Raw genomic sequence first — 22,175 nt, forward strand, 5'->3', positions numbered from 1 at the left:
CACACACAAGCAAAAGTCCAAGGAGGTGGCGTTCTCCTCCTGCCGGCGGCCAGCTGGGCTTATGCAGCTGTTGCGCCTCTCCAGGACCGAGCCCCTCACCTCCTAACTTGTGCTGAAAAGAGAGGATGTGTGGGGCCACTTCTTATAAAGCCACATGGAACTGAAAGTTCTCTACCGCTTGGCTCTCCACAGTCCGTGCTCACGCAGCTGGGTGGTCTCAAGGCCTCAGGAGTTCCCCAGAGGTTCACGAACAGACAATGGCAAGGACTGTCTTCACAGGTTAGTGTTATTACCCAGATATCCTCGTGATACAGTCAGCTTCAGAGTCTAAACTGCAGTATACTCCAGGTTCGACCACACAGTATGAAAGAAAAAGTCTTAGACACTCTGGGAGAACATCACTTCTGATAAAGATAAAGCTAGCAAATAGTCCCAACAACATTAATGGATATTTTTATTATGTACGACTAATAATGAGAGACAAAAATTGCATCCCTCTTTTCCTGTTCTCAGTATTTTTAAATGTACAAAACATCATAAAATTCATAAACTGCCCCTAATTATGACTCCATTGCCATTAGCCTTGTTCACCGATAACGTTTCTATCTCCATTAAAGTACTCTTGCAAGACTTCTCCATGTCATCTCCCTGAACTCACAGCTGACAATTTATGCTGTCTGCTTCCCCTTCTGAGCTCCGAGACACATTCTGGAATTCCGTCTCGGTTAGAGTCTGTCCTGAGAAGCCTGATAAATAGTGTCTGGGAAATCCCCAGAGATGTCATGGTTCTGCCGTTTTAACACAAGCATCGGCACACTGGAACGGCTCAGAGGAGGGCAGTCTTGTGACGCTTCGGTTCTAATGCGGGCAGGTCCCACTGTTTGAAGGGCGGTCTAGCACAACATGCCGCCGGAACTGGAGCGGCAGCGGCGGGTGCCGCCGAGAGTCAGCCTGAACCGGCTTTCACTGACGACATGTGCGTCCCACCAACACCAGGTCTCTGATTGGTTGATACCAACTGGGGGTCCAACAATCCAATTCAACACTGACGCTAACAATCCAAAATCAATGCTGATCCCACATGTCAGGGGATGTCAAGGGACATCCCACAAGACTGTCCCCACGTTAGATGCCAGCTGCAAATGAAGGCCCCAGACCCCCCCTTCTACCTGGCCAGCTACAGATCAGGGTCCCCCTGACACCCTCAAATACAATTTCATTTAAAAAGATACAGATGGATAACTGCTCAGAAGGGAGGCATAGGCAAGGTGTGGGGTGGAGGCTGTGCTGAGCTCCCACACCTTCTCTGGGCGTGCCGCCTTCCCTGTATCCGGATGTGTTCACCAACCCAGAAGCTCTTTTAACCTCATTTCTTCAGAGTTTTTAATCCAACTTATTTTTTTAATGTGGGTATGATTGATTAAATTGTGGTCATCGCTGATTGAAGTTAACCCCCAGACCCTCTCCCCTACTCAAAGGTCAGAAGGTGAGGTTAGGAATTTACTCCTATAATCACGTGGTTGATTCCTCTGGCAACCAGTCACCATCCAGAAGCTCTCTGGAGCCAAGAATCAATTAATTAGCATAAACTCAGGGGTGGCCAAAGGGGGCTTGTTATGAATAATAAGATACTTCTACCACTAAGGGGCTTCCCTGGTAGCTTAGGTGGTAAAGAATCTACCTGCAATGTGGGAGACCTGGGTTCAATCCTTGGGTTGGGAAGATCCCCTGGAGGAGGGCATGGCAACCTACTTCAGTATTCTTGCCTGGAGAATCCCCATGGACAGAGGAGCCTGGTGGGCTACAGTCCATGAGGTTGCAAAGAGTTGGACACAAAAGACTGACTAAGCACCCCTACCGCTAAGGAAATCTCTAAGGTTTTAGGAGCTCTGTGCCAGGAACCAGGGACAAAGATCAAGTCTGTTTTTGATTATAAACACAGTCAGAGTCAGGCTGGAATACCTGCACTGTCAGGTACCACCTGAGCAAAGTACTCTCTATGACCATCGGGTTCCTGGTCTGTAAACACTCCCAAGAAGAAGAAAAGTGTTAGTCACTCAGATGTGAATAGCTCCGACCCCATGGGCTGTGTAGCCTGCCAAGGCTCCTCTGTCCATGGAATTCCCCAGGCAAGAATACTTGAGTGGGCAGCCATCCCCTTCTCTGCAGTGTCTCCATGATCCAAGGACCAAACCTGTGTCTACTGCTTTGCAGGCAAATACTCTACCATCTTAACCCCAAAGAAGCCCAAACGCCCCCAAGACATCCTCAAACTTAAAGGCAGGGTAGGTTGTGAGCTTCAGGAAGAAAATGTGAAAATGCCAAACAAGTACAAGTTAAAACTCCATGATGACACTCTGCTTCACACCCCGTGCTGTGATGTGCAGCGCTGCACTTAGTCGTGACCGACTGTTTGCAGCCAGCCAGACTCCTGTATCCATGGGCACTCTCCAGGCAAGAATGCTGGAGGGGGTTGCCATGCCCTTCTCCAGGAGATCTTCCCAACCCAGGGGTCAAACCCAGGTCTCCCACATTGCAGGTGGACTCTTTACTGTCTGAGCCACCAGGGAAGCCCACTCCCCGTAGTGTGACTAAAATCGGACCCATCCAGATTTCTCCTCCAAAGCTGTAAGTGTAGATTGCCACACCCACTAAAAAGAATTGTTTGTTAGTTCCTGTAAAGTTAAAGATATATCTACCCCATGACTCAGCAATTCCATTCACAGGTATTTACCACAAGAAATAAATACCCTGTTATCTACAAAAGAGAACTGTACTTAAATGTTCATTGTAGCTTTGTTTCTAATAGAAAAAAAAAAATCTGGAAGTAACAGGTAGTTGAATAAATGAGTTCTGGTATAATAAAAATGGATATAAAAATCCAAACAGATGAATCTTAAATTTTTAAGAAGCCAGACACAAAAAGATACATACCTTATGAGTCCAGAATAATCAAAACTAGCCTCTGTGGACAATCTCTATAAACACAGTGGTTGGGTGGTCGAAGGGAGGAGGCAAAGGAAGCTCTTTTGAAAACTGAAAACGCTCCGTCCTTTGTTATAGGTGATGGTTCCGTAAGTACATTTGACGATCAAAATTCTCCAAACTGAAAGCTTACAATCTTCCGTTCTACTGTATGTCGGCGGTGCCTCAATTTAAAGAAGTCTTTTACAGCTCTGTCTACGAGCATCGTGGACCTAGGAACTGAATGGAGTTCTTTCTCTGGGCGGGAAGAGGGTGTGCTCAGTCAGTAAGTCGTGGCTGACATCTTCGTGGTCTCAGGACTAGAGCCCAGCAGGCTCCTCTGCCCATGGGGATTTTCCAACAAGAATGCTAGACTGGGGTACCATTTCCTTCTCCAGGGGATCTTCCCAACCCAGGGATCAAACCCACATCTCTTGGTCTCCTGCACCAGCAGGCGGATTCTTTACCACTAGCACCACCTGGGAAGCCTAGGCAGAGGGGGACTGGGCCATAAAGTACAAAGTGGGGCCCATGGCTAGCCCTATACCCCCAACCCGCAGTCCCAGAGTTGGATTCTTTGCCAGAGACTTGCTAAGGGTGTGTTCCCATGCAGACTCTGGATAGGGTGCCTCTGGCGCCTCCAGCGCTTCCTTCCCTCTGGATCCAAATCCAGTACAGCTTTACCAAGTGCGCACAAGCCCCTCCTTGTGAGACAAGGAGGTGATTTCCACTCAGAGATTTTGTTTTCTTGGGCTCCAAAAATCACTGCAGATGGTGACTGCAGCCATAAAATTAAAAGACGCTTACTCCTTGGAAGGAAAGCTATGGTAAACCTAGACAACATATTAAAAAGCAGAAACATCACTTTGCCAACAAAGGTTGGTCTAGTCAAAGCTATGGTTTTCCTAGTAGCCATGTATGGATGTGAGCTGGAACATAAAGGAGGCTGAGCACTGGAGAATTTAGAAGGCTCTTGTCCCTTGGACAGCAAGGAGATCAAACCAGTCAATCCTGAAGGAGACCAACTCTGAATATTCATTGTGAGGACTGATGCTAAAGCTGGAGCTCCAGTGCTTGGTTACCTGATGAGAAGAGCTTACTCCCTGGAAAAGACCCTGATGCTGGGAAAGACTGAAGGCAGGAGGAGAAGGGGCGACAGAGGACGAGACGGTTGGAAAGCACCACCGAGTCAGTGGACACGAGCTTGCACAAACTCCGTGTCCGTGTCCAGAGTAGGACATGCCGTGGCAACTGGACGACCGTCCTGCCTGAGCTCTCTGAGTGGGTGTGAAGGTCACCGGCCCATTCTGACTCTGTGAACAGCACAGCAATCCTGATACAGACTTCAAAGAAGACGGGTGGTGGAGGGACAGGCCACTCCCTCTCTCTCCCCTTCCTTCTGCTCACCAGTCGCCCGGGCCTCTTCTAATGCCCTGCACCCCCAGGAAACAGTACCCAGCATGTACATCAACCACCTTGCTGTGCTCAAGGCTTCTTTTGTTTGGCTAGTTTTCATTTTCACTTTTAATACAGTTTCCAGTTATGTGCTGGAATCAATGCCTATAGCCTTGTGAGAGCTGGTTATTCAATTTTCAGGTAGCTTAAGAGCTCGTCATTAAACAAAACCATCAGGTAAATAAATTATATAGTAAAATGTAATAAGCATTCAAAACATATCATGGCCTGATTAATATGCTACATCTCACTCTTGCCTCTGCTCTTGGAATCATTTTGTGCACAGACAGTAGGGGCTGTCGTGTGTCCCTTCCTAGCACTGCGGTCAGTAACGTCTGGTCGGTAGACTGAAATCATCCGCTGTGGGCGTACTTACACTACAGAAATTGGCAAATGCTACGAATAAGTGCTGTCCTACTGAAGAGCTGATTTTAATCATGTACCCAGAGCCCTGTGTCCCTGCAGGAACTGCTGAGCTTTACATTGCAGACTGGTGTGGTCCCTTCTGTGTCTCTGAATGACCCTGTAGCTGTGGTGTGGCATCTGGAGTGTCAGGAGGAGGTACATGAGGCAGGCTGTTCAGCTGGCAGTCAGCGGCACACATCAGAGGGAATCAGGCAGCCCTGGGGTCGGCCGCAGCCACGGGGTGGTGGGAAGTGGGCAGATGAGGGCAATGCTGGGAAGTGGGCACGGCAGGGCTCATGCTGACCCAGGAAGGACTGAAGGGAAACTAGAGCCCCGTCCGCCCCAAGGTTTTGAACTGAGCCGTGGACAGATGCTGTTGTCACAGAGGGAGATTACACTGGGGACCAGGACTGAGAAAGGAGGAGTCCCTTTGAGGTAGCAGATAGATGGGCTCCAGGTGAGACATTTACAACTGGCCTCCTGTTTGCACGTCCTGAGAGAAGAGATAGGTGGGCTCCAGTCCAGGCATTTACAGTCAGCCTTCTGTTTGCCTCCAAAATGGAAGCAACCACAGAAACAGGGTAAATAGCTAGGCTTTGTCTCTTGCAAACATCCTAAGATAACAGCCGTGGCAAGGACAAAGAGGGGCAGAGCCCTGTCTGAGTGAAGAATTAAGTCTCCCCCGCCCACACACACGCTTGGGGCAAGGAAGACACAAGTGCAGAAAGACTCCTCGGGGTCAAAAGTCAGGGGATAAAGCCAGGCCCTAATGGGTCTTGCTCATCCCGGAAGCCTTCACTTTGAGATCCATTTTGGCTGAGGGGTGTGTGCCACCTCAGGGGAGGGTACTGCGACAAATAGCCAGGGGGTTACCGAGCAAGATGATTAGCCTGAGGGAAGATGAAGACCCGGAGAACTGACCCCTTATAAAGGCTAGAAGCCACAAAGGCGCGACTCTCTCTGAGTCCACCCGAGGCCCTTTCCACACGCACTTCTCTTCTCAATAAACTTTCTGCTTTACCCTTCAGCTTCTGCCTGCTCACCTGAACTCATTCTTGACTCAGCAGGCAAGGACTAGGGACTCAGACACTGACTGTTGGCTGGCCTTGGCCCCTGTGGTCCAGGAGTTAGAACTCCCGTTCAGGAGACTGAGGTCTTGCTTCCAGCTGCCGCTTGCTGCTTCTTGCTGTAAACTGCCTGCTTACTACTGCGTGCATCCAAACCACCTCTGAGCTGTCTTAACACAGAACTAACGGCAACTCACTCTGGTGTTCTTGCCTGAGAAGCCCATGGACAGGGGAGCCTGGCAGCCCAGTCTATGGCGTCGCAGAGCCGGACACGGCTGACAACCTAAAGAGCAGCAGCAACAGAAATGGGCGGCATCCGTGACCCTGAACCCAGGCGTCAGCCAAGCAGAGACTGGAGGAAAGGCGTTCGAGTCCTTTGCTAACAGATCATTTCCCCTTGCTCAGCGTGTTTTCACCTTGTTTTACGACCTGAGTGTCAGAGCTGGAAGAATGCTTGTGACCCTCAGACCCTCTCACCTCATTGAACAGATGAGATCATTAGGAGGTAAGCAGATCCCAAACCTGTCCCTCCCAGGCCAGCCCTACCACCCCAAAACAACACCCCAAAAGCGGGGGTTGGATGGGGTCTGTGAGGCGCAGCCTTTTCCTGTTTAGCAGGGACAATGGGATTTGCCATCAACTTTGACAGGACAGGCCAGGAGTGAAAGTGAAGATGAAACCTCAGCCCCGGGGAGCTACAAGGGTGAGAAGAAGCGGGAAGGGAGAAGAGAGCCAGGGCAGGGGCTGCAGGTGGAGCCAGCTCTCGCCTCCTGCCCAGGGAAGCCCAGGCCCGGGCTCTCAGCTGCCCTGAGGAGGACAGGGAGCGCTTCCACTCCGGCCCAGACCTGGGAGGCAGAGGAGCCTGAGTCCAGCAGGAGCAAAGCGAAAGAAGAGGGCTCCCCTGTCCAGGTAGCGCGGGGAACAGGGGCAGGGTCTGGAGCGGGGAAGCCGGAGGCTGGGAAGAATTCCAGCTCTGGGAGTGGGCTACCCCAGAGGGAGGCCCTGCAGCCATCAGGAGGGCGCTGTTGCTCAGAGGGCAGCTCTCCAGAGGATGCTTATCCTGGTTTGGAGCATGAAAGATTTCACATTCAGGGGGTCCCTACTCGCCCACCCAGAGAGAACACAGGGAGCAGAATCAGAAGAATGAGAGGCACTTGCCCTGTTCCCTGCCATCTCAGACGACTGTTACCTGTATCTTCACTCGGTGTCAGCGTCCGTGGGTGCCAGGCACCACTGCAGGCACAGGGGATGCCGGGGTGCATGACCCCACAAAGTCCCCGCCCTGAGAGTGCATATCCCACTGGAGGCGAGACAGGGAGCAGGCGCACAAATGAGAAGACGCATGTCTGTGCTGGGAAGAAACAGGAGGAGAATGACAGGCCGGGCGGGGTCTCCACGCTCTGGCCACTCACCTGTATAATGGTACTGACGTCTCCCCGACAGGGCCGTGCTGCAGCACAGGTGGGGTGTGCTGGGGTCCACGCCCCCCGAGCGGAGGCGGGTCCAGCGAGGCGAATTCAACCCCTGTTGCTCTGGCTCGTTTTGTTGTGACCAATATATACAAAACTCGCCCCTGTAAACGCCTTTACGCAGCATCAAGGACATTCACGGTATCTGTACAACCATCAGCCAACCATCAGCACCATCCATCCCCAGAATTTTTTCATCGTCCCACAGAAACGGAAACCATTAAATAACTCCACATTCCTCCTGCGCCCAGCCCCTGGCAATCTCGCTTTTACTCTCCCTATGAATTTGTTTGTTTTAGGGCCTCATGAGAGTGGAATCAATCATAGAGTTTGCCCTTTCACGTCTAACATTTCCCTTAGCTTCACCTAGAAGAGGACTCGCTGGCTCATACAGTAATTCCGTGTTTGCCTTTTGCGGAAGCTCTCTTTTCCAAAGTAACAGCGCCGCTTTCCATTCCTGTCCTCAGTGCACGAGAGCTCCAGTTTCTCTACGTCCAGCCTCTGCCCATTATTTTCCTTTGTCCTTTTTCAGTAATAGCCGTGGAAGTGGGTGTGAAGGGCCTTCTGCTCTCTTTTACATTTTCACAATGCACAGTCAGACTGCTCCCTGCACGCATGCTCGCAGCGTGCCTGCTCCGAGCATCGTCCGTCCATCGTCTCCAGGGCTGCGCGCACCAGTCTCTACGCTCTGCACCTCACGGCTAATTTACGGCTTTGCCAAAGGTAATCCCAAATGCGTGACTGTCTCTACGTCTCCTTCCACTGAAAAAGAGGTAGCAGAGGGCTGGCAGCCTGTGTGCCGCTGTCAGGCCGAGGGTGTGTAAGAGCCAGTTCCAGCTCTCTCCGCCCCCTCGCCCCACCACTCCTGCGCACAGTAAACCCGGTGCCCGGGAGGAAGGCAAGGAAAAGGGCGGCTCACCCAGGCTTCGCACTCATATTTATGGTGCTCTGTTTAAAAACAACTGGATCCAATGTGAGAGGGTAAGGAACAGGCAAAATACAGAGCCTTGAAACAGACTCTCCAGGTCCCCCCGATCTGATCCTCTGTGATCCTCAAGCTCAAACAATAAATAACACACGTCCTGGAGCAGAACACACAAGTGTAATTTATATCCCAAAATCCAAGCAAGTTCCAAACAGCAGCCAAGCCTACAGATACAAATCCCAGCTCATTCATAAGCTGACATTCCACGGTCTGAAAAAACTCAGCGAGCAAGAAGGCGCTTTCCTGGGTACGAGTACACACGGCCAGGTCTTGAACTCCCAGGGAGGAGCGCTTCCAGGGGCTTTGTCAAGAGCTAGGCAGTGACTGGGGTGAAAATGTCCATGTCCTTGGCTATGGATCGGCTTCACATTCAGCAGATTTTCATCTCGTCTCACAGTCTCAGGGTAACAAAGCTGGGGGATCCTGAGACCCTCTCACCTCATCACACAGATGAGATCACTGAGGCCCAGCTTTCTACTAGGTAAGCAGCCCCAAGCCTGTCACTCGCAGGCCAGCCTCTCGGCTTCAATACGTCCTCCAATATCTCTTAAGGGCAACACCCGCCCTTCCTCAAATGGGCAACTTTGAAATCAGTGTTGATAAATCTGTTTTGTTGTTTTCAAACTAACATTTGAGACCCAGCTGATTCTTTTATCAAGAGCAAAACACTGACGTGCCAAGGGGTGGGCTCAAACATGAGACCACTTCACTGGAAGCACGGAATACATCATTACGCCACGGCGGGCCCCAAAGGAGAAAAGCCAAGTGCTGATCATAAAGCAACTGGAAGCTGAAACTCCCACTGCGAGACAGGAGAAACTTTCTCGGAATAAGGCAAAGCCAGCTCCCTAAAGGCAAACACACACCCCAAAGCTCCGGGACCAGAGAGACGGAGCCAGCCCATGGGGAGACCCGCAGCTGTCCTGAGGGGCAGCTGCTCCTCTGCTCCCTGAGTGACCCTGCTCAGGGATCCCTCCCAGCTCTCATTTTGGAGTGTCCCAGAGCCTTTCTTCTGCTACAGGTTTCCTTGGTTTGGACAAGAATAAGAGCCAGTTTAACAGAGGACAAAGAAATATTCCGAGTACTGCCCCACGCCAGGGCTGGGCTGGGGGCTTCATGTCTCCACATTAAAAGGTGAGGACCTCCCTCCCCATAGATGGAGGCTGGAGTTGAATCTCGAGACCACACACAGCTGGCAGAAACAGCTCTGTGCCCATTAGACCCGGCCTCCACCCCTGGCTGATTTCTAACGCGAAAAAGCCCGGGCTGATCTCCTTGGGTTTAGGGCACTGAGGCAGCCCGCTCATTTGATTGTTGCTATTGTTGTTCTTTTCTTTCCCAGTTGATTCTAACGTGCAGTCAGGATTGGGCTTTCCTGGTGGCTCAGATGGTAAAGAACCTGCCTGCAATGCGGGAGACCCAGGTTTGATCCTTGAGTCAGGAAGATCCCTTAGAGAAGGGAATGGCTACCCACTCCAGTATTCTTGCCTGGAGAATTCTAGAGTCTGCTGCTGCTGCTGCTGCTAAGTCGCTTCAGTCGTGTCTGACTCTGTGTGACCCCATAGACGACAGCCCACCAGGCTCCCCCGTCCCTGGGATTCTCCAGGCAAGAGCACTGGAGTGGGTTGCCATTTCCTTCTCCATTCTACAGTCTACGGGGTTGCAAAGAGTCAGACACGCCTAAGCAGCTAACACTTTAGCGTTAGGATAGACAGCCACTGTTAGACCAGCAGTTCTCAATGTTACCTGCACATTAACGTTACCAAAGAAGCTTAAAAAAAAGGTGCTGAGCCTGAGTCCCTCCCACCCCCAATCTCCCTATGTTCTGCTTGAACTGACATGAGGTGACCTGGGCATCAGGATGTGTAAAAGCTCCTCAGGATGATTCCTCAGTGCAGTCAAGTATAAGATCCACTGTCTTAGGTGATACTTAGTGGAAAAGAGTCCGGGTTTCTCAAAAAGTCCAAGGATCCCATCACCTGGGTGCTTAACACCATAGGGTTCTGTCCAGCCTATTCTCCAGGATCGAAGTCTCTGGTTTCACCTGTTCCTCAGACACCCTTTCACACAGAGAACGCTGCAGCCAGCCCTGCAGAGCTTCAGCCAGCCTGTGTCCTCGCCCGGAGCCCCGTCCGAGGCTCTTGCCCTGCGTCTCAGTCCCCACATCCCCGTGTCGTGAGCCCAGCTGGCATGCCAGAGACCCTGCCAGAGGCTTCTCAGTCCCTTTTAGCCAGTTTTCTGGGTTGTGTTAGTTATTCAAGGCATCAGCAGTCTGACTGCTGAGGAGATGAAGCGCTCAGCCCTCCAAGGAGTCCCCAGAGTGACGGGGAGCACTGGCACCCTAAGAAAGCCTCACTGGCCACCGTGCACAAGGCAGAGAGAGCCCAGCCCAGGTGCACAGCAAGGCGGGAAGGATGGCTGCGCTGGAGCCAGGTCTCAGCAGAGCCGCCCTCAGGGCCTATTGAGCCAGCCTGGAAAGAGGCTTGTGGATCCAGTGTGGAGAGGCACGCAGTGAATACCATCATCGAGGAGGAAGGGGTCTGGCCCCACCCGGCCTCCTTCCCAGCCAGGGACAGAGCCCCCAGAAGCCAGCAAGGAGCTTCCCATCCCTTGGCCAACCACAGCTGATGTGGGCCCAGCCAGTCTCCGACACGCTCATCAGTGGCTGTGCTGATGCGGGCTGGGCCCATTCAGGGCACGGCATCCTCTCTCACCAAGGCCCCCGCAGCTGCGACTTTGAGTGCTTCCTGGAAACCGCTTCTCCTAAGGAGTCTCCCTGGATAAGACCAGCCCTCTCATTTCTCTCCCAGGGCACTCTTCTAAATGTTGACTGTACACAACTTCATTCTCTTCTGTACCACCTAGCAGTGGGCCTTCCATATACAGGCTATATATTTATATATCTATATATTTATATTTATTTATCTATATATTTTATTGACTGGTACATAATTCCAGTATACTTTTAGGTTACAGAATCAATTACTTAGCAACAGGCATACTGTGGTGAAAAAATGTTTTTCTGTATATGCATAACTATATAACTTGAAGGATTTTCTCTAGCATGTTAGACGAAACAATCTGGAAAGAGATACTTTCTTAATTTTTATCCCTATTTCTTTTTTCAAAATGCATTTTTACTTTTGTCCAACTAAAAAAAAGTAACCAGGCTTAATTCAATTCATTTCAGTTCAGTCGCTCAGTCGTGTTTAACTCTTTGCGACCCCATGGACTGCAGCACACCAGGCCTCCCTGTCCATCACCAACTCCTGGAGCTTGCTCAAACTCACATCCATCGAGTTGGTGATGCCATCCAACCATCTCATCCTCTGTTGTCCCTTTCTCCTCCTGCCTTCTATCTTTCCCAGTATCAGAGTCTTTTCCAATGAGTCAGTTCTTCGCATCAGGTGGCCAAAGAACTGGAGTTTCAGCTTCAGCATCAGTCCTTCCAGTGAATATTCAGGAGTGATTTCCTTTAGGATGGACTGGTCGGATCTCCTTGCAGTCCAAGGAACTCTCAAGAGTCTTCTCCAACACACAGTTTGAAAGCATCAGTTTTAAAAAAGATTTACTGAGCACGGCCCTGCCTATCAGAGCAAGACCCAGTTACCCCTCAAGTCAATCTCTCCCCATCAGGAAGCTTCCATAAGCCTCTTATCCTTACCCATCAGAGGGCGGACAGAATGAAAACCCACAATCACAGAAAACTAATCAAACTGATCACATGGACCAGAGCCTCGTCTAACTCAATGAAACTATGAGCCATGCCGAGTAGGGCCACTCAAGACGGACGGGTCATGGTGGAGAGTTCTGACAAAACACGGTCCACTGGAGAGGGGAATGGCAAACCCCTTCAGTGTTCTTGCCTTGAGAACCGCATGAACAGGATGAAAAGGCAAAAAGGGTTGACACTGAAAGATGAACTCCCCGAGTTGGTAGGTGCCCAGTATGCTGTCGGAGAAGAGTGTAGAAATAACTCCATAAAGAATGAAGAGATGGCGCCAAAGTGAAAATCGCGCCCAGCTGTGGATGTGACTGGTGACGGAAGCAAAGTCCAATGCCGTAAAGCCCCCAGCTCAGTAAGGGCACAAAACAACCAGAGCCTTAGAGCTGCAGATAAAAGCGACAGTAACAAACAGCGATTTGTGTCTCTGATTCCTCTCCCCAGTTCCACTGCCCAGAGGCAAATGCTGTCAACTCTTCTAGCAAATTCTTCTGAGAGCCGCTTTCGAATTTTGGGGGAATATTCTTGTTGCAGCTTCTCACTGGTCAGCTGTAGACATGAACTTCTGACGTCCTCATCACTGCCTCTCCCCCCAGCTTCCTAAAATATGGTCGTTCCGGACACTTGTTTTCTCCATTTCTGAGAAAGCCTCCTGCGCTGTTTCCTCAGCACTCGTCCCTCTTTGGTCCGTATTTCTGGAACTTCTATAGAGGAGATAAACCGTAGCCTTTCTCCTTTATTTCTCTGTCTCTCTCTCTTTTGTTCTATTGATTTTAGATTCCGACTGTTCTGTCATTCCGTTCCGTTTGCTTTATTTCATTTGATTCTGTTTTCCTTTCATTTCAAAATTCTGTGCTCGGGCTGTTTTTTCACTGTGCTCTGCCGTGTTTCGTGGATGTGTCATCTTCCCACGTATCTTTTAGGATGGTAACCATCAGGCTTACTAGTTCCAGCCTCCTGCACTGTCCGCAGCTTCCCTCTGTGTATCCTCTTTCTGTTTGTCTTGGGTCCTCTCTGTCACACTGGAGCCTTCCCCTAACAACCCACGGCCCTGTGTTGACCTTATATCTGGGACAAGGTCCTGCAACACTGACTGGGAGTTTTCTGTGGAGATTTCAGGGGCTTGTGGGTTCCACCATCAGATCATTAGATTTTTGGTCCCCTGAAAGTTAGGGTCCAGGCCTCCTCTGAGGCTGTTTGTACGCTCCAGAAAGAGCCCTCCAGCTGCCTGCCTGGGGGTATAGGTGTGCCGGTTGCTGTTCTAGAGTCAGGGAGGAGAAAAGGGCTGAAGAGCTCACAGCTCAGCACAAGTCTGGCTAATCCCTGTCTTCTGTCCTCCGCTTTGCCGCTTTGCCTAGCCCTCCAGGGCCTCCCATCGCCACCATCCAGTTCATCTGGAGAAGAGGCCTCGGGTTTCTGTTGGATGGAGAGACAGGAGAAGGGCGGGGCGGAATGGAGGGTGGGGGTGCCCGGATGATAGGGAAGGACCCAAGAGTCAGCTGCTCAGTTCACAGAGTTTCAACCATCCACCCGTCTCTGGGCCCTCCCCTGAGCCCTGCTCTTGGTTCTTGGCGTCTCTGGGTGCTGAGCCCCCCAGGGATTTGCAGGATGAGAGACACACGGTTGACAGGAAGGACCCCCTGCGGGCAAGTAGCCCGAACCTTCCCACGTTCTGAAAGTCAGCCACCACGCCTCGCCCTTCACTTGAGTCCCCCCCCATGCTCTTACCTTGTGTTCTTGCAGTGAACACTTTTTTAAAAAACTTTTATTTGGCTGAGCCTTGAAGGGTCTCTTAGTTGTGGCTAATGGGATCTGGTTCCCTGACCAGGGATGGAATCTGGGTCCACTGCATCAGGAGCAGAGTCTTAGCCACTTGACCACCAGGGAAATCCTAGAATGGACACTTCTGAAATTCTCACACTGTGCTTTGATGGGAGCAGGGGCTGCAGAGATCAAAACAATTCATTCATCAGGCAGGCTCCAGTCACATGAACTTTCAAGGATGAGTGTAATGATGAGGGGGAGAGACTGTTGCAAAGCAGACATGATGTCACAGAGAGAACAGCACAGGGAAGGGCAGCGTGAAAGTGTGTGTCTGGTGGGGCTGAGGCTCAGCGCCCAGACTGTCCGGGGAAAGAGAAGAGGGGAGGGGCCAAAGACTCAAGAGATGGCACGAGGCAGCTTACAGGAGGCCCGAGATGCTGGCCTAAGGAGTCTAGGCTTTATTCGTTCAGTTCAGTTCAGGTGCTCAGTCATGTCCGATCCTTTGCGACCCCATGAACCGCAGCACGCCAGGCCTCCCTGTCCATCACCAACTCCCGGAGTTCACTCAGATTCACACCCATCGAGTCGGTGCCATCCAGCCATCTCATCCTCGGTCGTCCCCTTCTCCTCCTGCCCCCAATCCCTCCCAGCATCAGCGTCTTTTCAGTGAGTCAACTCTTCGCATGAGGTGGCCAAAGTACTGGAGCTTCAGCTTCAGCATCATTCCTTCCAAAGAAATCCCAGGGCTGATCTCCTTCAGAATGAACTGGTTGGATCTCCTTGCAGTCCAAGGGACTCTCAAGAGTCTTCTCCAACACCACAGTTCAAAAGCATCAATTCTTCAGCACTCAGCCTTCTTCACAGTCCAAGTCTCACATCCATACATGACCACAGGAAAAACCATAGCCTTGACTAGACGGACCTTAGTCGGCAAAGTAACGTCTCTGCTTTTGAATATGCTATCTAGGTTGGTCATAACTTTTCTTCCAAGGAGTAAACATCTTTTAATTTCATGGGTGCAGTCACCATCTGCAGTGATTTTGGAGCCCAGAAAAATAAAGTCTGACACTGCTTCCACTATTTCCCCATCTATTTCCCATGAAGTGATGGGACCAGATGCCATGATCTTAGTTTTCTGAATGTTGAGCTTTAAGCCAACCTTTCACTCTTCACTTTCACTTTCATCAAGAGGCTTTTGAGTTCCTCTTCACTTTTTACCATAAGGGTGGTGTCATCTGTATATCTGAGGTTATTGATATTTCTCCCGGCAATCTTGATTCCAGCTTGTGCTTCTTCCAGGCCAGCGTTTCTCATGATGTACTCTGCATAGAAGTTAAATAAGCAGGGTGACAATATACAGCCTTGATGTACTCCTTTTCCTATTTGGAACCAGTCTGTTGTTCCATGTCCAGTTCTAACTGTTGCTTCCTGACCTGCATATAGGTTTCTCAAGAGGCAGGTCAGGTGGTCTGGTATTCCCATCTCTTTCAGAATTTTCCAATTTATTGTGATCCACACAGTCAAAGGCTTTGGCATAGTCAATAAAGCAGAAATAGATGTTTTTCTGGAAATCTCTTGCTTTTTCCATGATCCAGCGGATGTTGGCAATATGATCTCTGGTTCCTCTGCCTTTTCTAAAACCAGCTTGAACATCGGGAAGTTCACGGTTCATGTATTGCTGAATCCTGGCTTGGAGAATTTTGAGCATTACTTTACTAGCATGTGAGATGAGTGCAATTGTGTGGTAGTTTGAGCATTCTTTGGCATTGCCTTTCTTTGGGATTGGAATGAAAACTGACCTTTTCCAGTCCTGTGGCCACTGCTGAGTTTTCCAAATTTGCTGGCATATTGAGTGCAGCACTTTCACAGGATCATCTTTCAGGATTTGAAACAGCTGAACTGGAATTCCATCACCTCCACTAGCTTTGTTCATATCGATGCTTTCTAAGGCCCACTTGACTTCACATTCCAGGTTCTATTAGGTCCATACCATTTCTGTCCTTTATCAAGCCCATCTTTGCATGAAATTTTCCCTTGGTATCTTTAATTTTCTTGAAGAGATCTCTAGTCTTTCCCATTCTGTTCTTTTCCTCTATTTCTTTGCATTGATCGCTGAAGAAGGCTTTCTTATCTCTTCTTGCTATTCTCTGGAACTCTGCATTCAGATGCTTATATCTTTCCTTTTCTCCTTTGCTTTTCACTTCTCTCCTTTTCACAGCTCTTTGTAAGCCCTCCCCAGACAGCCATTTTGCTTTTTTGCATTTCTTTTCCATGGGGATGGTCTTGATCCCTGTCTCCTGTACAATGTCACGAACCTCATTCCATAGTTCATCAGGCACTCTATCTATCAGATCTAGGCCCTTAAATGTATTTCTCACTTCCACTGTATAATCATAAGGGATTTGATTTAGGTCATACCTGAATGGTCTAGCGGTTTTCCCTACTTTCTTCAATTTAAGTCTGAATTTGGCAATAAGGAGTTCATGATCCGAGCCACAGTCAGCTCCTGGCCTTGTTTTTGTTGACTGTATAGAGCTTCTCCATCTTTGGCTGTAACAAATATAATCAATCTGATTTTGGTGTTGACCATCTGGTGATGTCCATGTGTAGAGTCTTCTCTTGTGGTGTTGGAAGAGGGTGTTTGCTATGACCAGTGCATTTTCTTGGCAAAACTCTATTAGTCTTTGCCCTGCTTCATTCTGCATTCCAAGGCCAAATTTGCCTGTTACTCCAGGTGTTTCTTGACTTCCTACTTTTGCATTCCAGTCCCCTATAATGAAAAGGACATCTTTTTTGGGTGTTAGTTCTAAAGGTCTTGTAGGTCTTCATAGAACTGTTCAACTTCAGCTTCTTCAGTGGTACTGGTTGGGGCATAGACTTGGATTACTGTGATATCAAATGGTTTGCCTTGGAGACAAACAGAGATCATTCTGTTGTTTTTGAGATTGCATCCAAGTACTGCATTTCGGACTCTTTTGTTGACCATGATGGCTACTCCATTTCTTCTGAGCGATTCCTGCCCACAGTAGTAGATATAATGGTCATCTGAGTTAAATTCACCCATTCCAGTCCATTTTAGTTCGCTGATTCCTAGAATGTCGATGTTCACTCTTGCCATCTCCTGTTTGACCACTTCCAATTTGCCTTGATTCATGGACCTGACATTCCAGGTTCCTATGCAATATTGCTCTTTATAGCATCGGACCTTGCTTCTATCACCAGTCACATCCACAGCTGGGTATTGTTTTTGCTTTGGCTCCATCCCTTCATTCTTTCTGGAGTTATTTCTCCACTGATCTCCAGTAGCATATTGGGCACCTACTGACCTGGAGAGTTCTTCTTTCAGTATCCTATCATTTTGCCTTTTCATACTGTTCATGGGGTTCTCAAGGCAAGAATACTGAAGTAGCTTGCCATTCCCTTCTCCAGTGGACCGCATTCGGTCAGACCTCTCCACCATGACCCGTCTTGGGTTGCCCCACAGGCATGGCTTAATTTCATTGAGTTCGACAAGGCTGTGATCTCAGTGTGATTAGACTGACTAATTTTCTGTGAGTATGGTTTCAGTGTGTCTGCCCTCTGATGCCCTCTTGCAACACCTACCATCTTACTTGGGTTTCTCTTACCTCGGGCGTGGGGTATCTCTTCACAGCTGCTCCAGCAAAGCGCAGCCGCTGCTCCTTACCTTGGACGAAGGGTATCTCCTCACCGCCGCCCTTCCTGATCTTCAACGTGGGATGGCTCCTCTAGGCCCTCCTGCACCAGCACAGCCACCACTCATTGGACGTGGGGCTGCTCCTCCCGGCCGCCGCCCCTGACCTTGGACTTAGGTAGCTCCTCTCGGCGTTCCTGCACCGTCGCAGCTTGGCACTCTCGGCCGCTGACCCTGACTTCGGACGTGGGGTAAATCCTCTTGGCCGCTGCCCTTCGGGCATGGGGTCTTCCCGGCTTCTGCCCCTGGCCTCGGATGTGGGGAAGCTCCTCTCGGCCGCGCTTAGTGCGCCGGTCGCAGCCGCCCGCGCTTGTTCGTTAGGCAATAGAAAATCTTTGAGGGGATTAAGCAAAGTTATAGCTTGTAAGATCTGCAGTTTCCACCAACAACTCAGGTGCAGGATGGAGGCTGGAAGACCAGACAATGACAATTATCTGAGCAAGAAAGAGTGAGAGCTGAGCTCAAACAAGGCCAGGAGCAGCAGACACGAGGGTGCAGATGAGAAGCCCCCAGGCTGTAAAACTGGAGGAACTGCAGACAGAGGGAGGGAGGGGGTTCCCAAAGCGGACGTGCTAGCTTTGGTGACTAGAGTAATAATGAGGCTAGTAGCCAGGATGTAAAAATCAGGACACAGGAAAATAATGGAGCGGAGATACTAAGTTCAGCTTGGGACGTAGCAAGCTTGACACATAGGTGACCAGTATACAGGCGGAAGTTTAGCTAAGGAAAGGAGGCTTGGGCCAGAGGCCTTCCCTGGGATTAATCTCATACTGGAAACACTTGAGCTATGAAATTAGAGAGAATGGAGAGTGGATGAGAGAGAAGGGGATTCCAAAGAATGTATTAGTTAATTCTTGGTGAGTAAAAGATTACCCTAAAACTTAGCAACTTGAAACAACACACCCAGCTGGGTGAGCCTAGCTAGGAACCTCTTAAGATTATAGTCAAGCTGCCAGCTGGGGCCACAGTCATCTGAAGGCAGGGGATTTGCTCCTAGGCTCACTCGTGTGGCTGCTGTTGAGGAGGTGTCGGTTCCCCAACATGTGGCCTCTCAGTAGATGTCCTCAAGACACAGCAACTGTCTTCCCTGAGACAGAGGAAGTGGCCAGGCTGGCGAGCTACCACTTCCGCCACATCCAGTCACACAGACCAACCCTCCCGATGCAGGAGGACACACTCCAAGGCGAGACTACCAGGAGGGGAGGTCATAGGAACCGTTTGGAGGCTACCAGCCACAGATCGCCCCAGGTAAACAGAAAAGAGGACTCAGCAGAGGACGCATAAGAAAAAGAAAGTACACAAGCCCCAGTGCATGAAGGATGATTGCCAAAGGCTGGGGTCACAGGGAGCATTTCCGGTAGGAAGGATGTTAATAGCTTCAAAAGCTGAAAAAATCCAAGAGGTGGAGCTGACAGAAACAGCCACTAGGCCACTGGATCTGGTGGTCAGCTGCCAGGCCAGCACAGTGGCAGTGACTTGCACCCAAGTGGAAGCCACGTTTTAGTAGGTGGACAAGGAAACAAAACACAAAGAAGCAACGGGAGGGAGTGGTAATTTCAGGCCACTCTCAAGCGTCTAGGAGGTGCAGGGAGGAAAGACTGCATGTGGTCTGCAGGGGGAAAATAGTGCCTTATAGGACAGCTTTGTTCTTGGCTGTAGACGAGTAGATGGGAAAGGTGGAGGTGAAAGAGGAAGACACAGGTCCCAGGTCCCAGGGGACTCGTGATGGACGCACAAGTGTGAGGATTAGCCCTTGTGCCTCCGCTGGAAGGAAAGAACAGGTGAGGGGGAGGATGCTGTTAAGAGGAACGCGAGGGGTCAGGGGTGCAAGTCTGAGGGCCTGTTTTCTTCTGCAGACGCTGAAATGAGGGGTGAAGTGACAGGGCAACTGACGAGGTCAGAGGCTTAGATCAGCTCCGGAGAGTTGCCTCCAGGGCCAGGCGCTCACTTGAGCTATGCCCGTGAGCCTCCTGGGGCCTTGCTGAGGTTTCTGCATCTTGGCAGATGAAGATCCGTATACTCCCACATTTCATCTTTCCCTGACTTCTCATGCTCCCCAGAGCCATCCCGAGCATCTGGAATTTGTGTGCTGCTATTAATGGCGCACAATTTATGGCTGCCCTGCATGATGGGGAGTCCTGAGAAGCGTCCATGTATAGCAACACACAGAAGCTCTCGATGAGACCCAGGGAGAGCTGCAGTCCCACACTGGAGGCATTCATTCCCAGGCACCGCCATTGGGAGGGCAGCGTGGACAGCTTCACCACGCCCTCCACTGCTTCCTGGGATCCAGGAGCAGTGAGGAAATTAACATCCAGCTTCCACCCACAGCCCTCCTGAATGATCTGCCCAAGGGTACTGGGATGGTCTCCTCTCATCGGCGGCTTCATGACAGAGGCGACTGTAAAACCAGAGAGGGCAACAGAAGGGGTCCAAGCCGAGACAAGTGGACTAAATTCCCCTCATTTCTGCTCCCTGTAGGCTTGAGCAAATGCACTTAACCCAGCATGACTCTGCTTCCTTGCCTGCAAATGTGAATAATAATGAGATTGTGTATATAGCATTTAGCACAGACCTGGAATACTGTTAATACTAAGCAAAGGCTAGTTATAATAATCATCACTGACGTCATCACTGGTTTTCACAGCCCTGGAGTCAGGACTTGGATTATGGTAAATTCCTTTCTTTTTTTTTTTTTTTTTTTCTTTTGGCCGTGCCATATGGCACGTGGGATCTTAGTTCCCCAAACAGGGATCAAACCTGCACAGAGTCCTAACCCCTGGACCACCAGGGAAATCCCACGGTAACTTTCTTGAGGCAGCTAGTCTTCCTATGGCTGCAACACACAGGGGCTCTGGTTGGTGTAGCATGAAACGAAACAATATAGTAAGCAAAGCCCTGGGTGAGCCCTGTCATCTCAAAGGACAGCTTCTCCTTTTACCCTGGTTCTCCATGATGTCAGGGCCAGACTGTGCCCCCGTCTGGGGTATCGTTGACTCAGTGGGTAGGCCCCCCTGTTAATGAGCCTACATAGGGGGTGGGCCCTGGTGCAGTCACTTTGTTCTCTTATGCATTAGCCTCCATTTCCTGGCATCTGCTCTGGACAGGCCCTTCTGATACGGCACTTCTGATCCCCTAGTAAGACCCATTTTACAGATAAGGAAGTCAAGAGAGCAAGGAATGTTCCAGGCCACACAGCTGTTAAGGGCGGCGGCAATGAGTTTGGAAACTGTCCTGGCTAGTCCCCACACTGACTCTCTCCCCTGGCCAGATGCTCAGAGCCCACAGGCAGGTGGGCAGAAGAGGAGCTCGGCGAGGTAGGAAACCCCAGCTCTCTCCCTTTGAATCCTGGGTGACTTCCCAGTCACTTCTCACAGTCCCTGTCTTGAATCATTCAGGCATCACAGCCATCTAGAATCACAGGCCCCTGGGTCTGAATCCCCCAGTCAGTGCTTGAGAACGTCCCATGTGCCACCTCCCCCCACCGAGTAGTCACGTGGCTCCAAGGAGCCCATTATCTCCTGCAGCAATTCATCCCACCGATTTGGGGAGGATGGTTAGGACGCCTTCCCCTCCTTGGAGCTGAAAGCTTCCCCGCAGGATTTCCACCTGCTGGTGCGAGTTGGGACTCTCCAAGATGCAATCGCAGGCAAAACAATGCCTTCTCTGTGTGAGATCCGGGCCACACCACTGTCGGGGCAGCGGGGCCCCAGCACGATGCTTCTTAGACCTCTGTGAGCTGAGACCCCCTTTTTCCTGCTCCCAGTACTTTCCCACACTCTTTATGCATGTTCCTCGGCCCTCCGCAGTCCTTCCTTCTGTCCCGCCCCCTTCTTGGCTTTTCACAGGCTCCCTGGGCGGTCCCGCTATTTCGCCAGGAATTGCCCCTTCTCCTTGTCCTCCGGGTCTGTGACCTCTAACCTGTGACTACCAGGTCAGACTCGGATGTCTCTGCCTTCTCAGTCAACTTCTGTTTTAGTTCTCTGACCCCTGGCTCCTGGCAATCTTTTCTCTAAATTCAGAGTTCTAATCTGGCCCAACCAGATTTCTCCCTAAACCATAACCCCCTCCTCCATCCCTCTAGGGGGGGAAGACCCAGTGAAGAAGGGAACCTTCGGGGATGGAAGAACATTCCTAATGCTCAGCGCCATTAATTTTCAGTCTCTCCCAATCTAAGCCCAGCTCACAAACAAAGAGCTTCCCCAAAAAAGGCTTGGAGAGCCATGAAACCTAAGTCAACTGGCTACCAACAAGGAACAGGTAAGTTCAGCAGGTCCATAAGGACGTTCGATGCCCTGTTCTGCTGGGTCTGCCCTTTGCCTCACCCCCTCATCACCAGCTAGCTGCCTAGCCAACACAGGCTTATCCAGAGGGAGAGAGGGAGGCCCGCCCAGCCCCGGGTTACAGTGAGGGGCACTTTCCCAGCAGCTCATCAGTACATGCCCCTTCCAGGCTATTCGACCAGACTTGGCTTCCATATTTGTTCCTCAGTCTCTACGAAGGGGAAGCTGTAACTGGGACCAGTGGGCTGAACAGACCCCGCCAACCAAGGCCTGGAAGGACTCCATGTCTTCTGAGTATGGCGGCACCAGATTTACAACATCACTGCTGTTATCAAGGAAGAAGCAAG

This window comes from Capra hircus, chromosome 28, assembly GCF_001704415.2.
Source record: "Capra hircus breed San Clemente chromosome 28, ASM170441v1, whole genome shotgun sequence".
Taxonomy (NCBI): domain Eukaryota; kingdom Metazoa; phylum Chordata; class Mammalia; order Artiodactyla; family Bovidae; genus Capra; species Capra hircus.